Genomic DNA, 2,500 nt, shown 5'->3' on the forward strand with positions numbered 1-2,500 from the left:
GTGCACCTAAAAAGATAGAAATAAACAAATGAAAAAAACAAATAAATTAAAAACGGAAGCTGTGGTTTGGGAAGAACCCCAAACGTGTGACAAACAGAACCGCAGAAGTTTGAGAAAGTGGTAGGCCTATAGCCTTCCAGTATCCTCTCTCTCTCTCTCTCTCTCTCTCTCTCTCTCTCTCTCAGTGCCTTCATTGGATGATTTGTCTGACCAAGAGCAAGAAAAAACGGAGCTTGAAAAATGGCAGAAATGGAAGAAAGATACCTGAAACTCGGCATGATTTATAGAGAGCATTTGTCGTCGCAAGCCTTTGGAAGGCTTTGGACTTTGAAAGTCCATGAACTTAGGAAGTCCGGCTCCTCGCCGCTTCCATACGGATGACCGTAGAGGGATCCTCTTTGGATCCTGGACCGTAGATAATGCGTCCTTTCCGAGAGTATTATAATGGAGAAACGGGATTTTCTGTTTTCCCAGAGGCCGTGTTATTGTCCGGCTGTTTTGGCTCCCAGTTTAAATCATCCCTCTCTTTATCTCCCGTGTCATCTCTCTCTCTCTCTCTTTTAACTGACGAGGCCCCTGTGGGCTTGTTCCGTATGAACAAGGTTTATCCTATGTACAATAATAATGAAGTGCAGTGTTCTAATAAAAACATCCCCTTTGTTATAGGAAAAGGTACAGTAACTACCTAGGTAAAGGGTAAGTCTGTGACAGCAGGATTTCAAGCCCTCCTGTGCCCCAGGTTACCGACGACCTGCTTTTGCTTTTCTCTCTCTCTCTCTCTCTCTCTCAGGGACACCCATCTTAGTATTACAATAGAAAGTCATCTCAGACAATTCAGCTTATAGTATAATAGTCTCTCTCTCTCTCTCTCTCTCTCTCTCCTCATGGACACCTATCTGTAGTATTAGAAAATTATATCGCATGGACACCAGCTTATAGATTCTCTCTCTCTCTCTCTCTCTCTCTCTCTCTCTCTATTTTTACACGACCACAATGACGAACGCTTTGTGCTTCTCACACGAGAGCGCAGAATCGTCCGTGTGAAAGAGGTTGGGGGATCATAATAGCTTGGCAAATGGTCTGTAAATGGTCTTATTTGGTCTCCGAGAGAATGGAAGCAGATTTTTAGCTGTTCATTTTCCTTCGCTTCTTCTGCACCCTGTTTGTTCACAAAGGCAAGGGTACGAGAGTCAAGGTCTATGAATGTAGGTCTATAGACCTTGCGAGAGTAACCCAAACCGTAGGCAATAATATTAAATGTCTGTTTATTTGGCGGGATGGGATGGGGTGGAGGGAGGGAGGGGCAATTATACAATGGATTTGTGAGGCACCGAAGTTGATATCCTTTTGCATGTATAATATCTATTGTTGTTGTAGTCTTTAGTGATTCTCCATTACATATATTTGTGTGGTGAGTTGGTGTTTATAGCCTGTTTATTATATAGGGAAGGTTGCTCTTTACAGTCTCTCTATAGCCTTGATTAGAAATAATGTCAGTTTTATAGGTCTAGAATTACATTAGCGCCAGTTGCAATGGACTGAAAGAAAGAGGAGAAAGTCTTATTTACCATTTACTGTTTTTATTTATAACTGAAGAGGAAGTTTGCTTCATTCATTTATGGTCTAGTGGTTCTGTTTACGGCATAATAGCTTCATTTCCTTGGCGTAAGACTTTGCGGTCTTTCCTTCGTGGAAGGGATGGTGGGGGATGGGGTAGTGTACAAGGCGTCACAAACTGAAAGGTCACTCCTGGATTTCGCCTTTCTCCTTCGTCTCACTTTCTTTTTGACCCCCGGGGGAAATTTCCTTTCTCTTTTCATTGATGTTGATCTGGGTAGAGTTCGTTTGTGTTGTAAGTTCGTGTTCCTGCGTATTGGCCTACAGCAATAGTAGCATACGTAGGAATACTGTTGTGTTTTTGGTAGTGATAATGTTACCTATCTTCTTTTTCCTTATTGTTGTTGTTGTCGTTCCTGTTGTTGATGTTAACGAACACGTGAAGCTATGTTGAAAATGATAATGCTACATATCCAGTTACTTTTTATTTGTGAAATCCTTCATAATAATAATAATAATAATAATAATTATTATTATTATTATTTTATATTATTATTATTATTACTACTACTACTACTACTACTACTACTACTACTACTGACTAACATGAATTGCTATGTTAAGATGATAATGCTACATCATAACGTGTGCTGTACGAGTATATAGTGTTTTAAGGGCCTTTTATCTTATGTGTGGTGTTGGATTACAGTAAATGACACACATTTTATATATATACATAAACAGATAGGTAGGTAGATAGATAGATATGTATTTATATTCATTCCCTTTACAGGACGTCAAGGATGCAACATAACATCAGCCGGGAGAGACGCCAGATTACTTGAGGCGGCGAGACGGACTCGTAATATATAAAGGTAAGTGTATCTATCATCTGGAGCGTCAATTTAACCCGTTCTGGTCTGACGTTTGTTTTGTGCGTTTC

General features: G+C 40.1%; 2 protein-coding genes across 6 annotated transcripts in view; one reads left to right on the forward strand and one right to left on the reverse strand.

Moving 5' to 3' along the window:
• The window catches only part of LOC136834374 (uncharacterized), a 71,329-nt gene that overhangs the window by 22,954 nt on the left and 45,875 nt on the right, over nucleotides 1-2,500 (reverse strand). The window lies entirely within an intron of this gene.
• Nucleotides 1-2,500, forward strand: part of LOC136834372 (basic helix-loop-helix ARNT-like protein 1) — a 509,755-nt gene that overhangs the window by 21,906 nt on the left and 485,349 nt on the right. For all 5 annotated transcript variants that reach the window (XM_067096924.1, XM_067096926.1, XM_067096923.1 and 2 more), the window contains one exon: nucleotides 2,351-2,432. The gene's annotated coding sequence lies outside the window, so the exon portion shown is untranslated. The remainder of the gene's footprint in view (nucleotides 1-2,350; nucleotides 2,433-2,500) is intronic.

Source organism: Macrobrachium rosenbergii, chromosome 53 (genome assembly GCF_040412425.1).
Source record: "Macrobrachium rosenbergii isolate ZJJX-2024 chromosome 53, ASM4041242v1, whole genome shotgun sequence".
NCBI lineage: Eukaryota > Metazoa > Arthropoda > Malacostraca > Decapoda > Palaemonidae > Macrobrachium > Macrobrachium rosenbergii.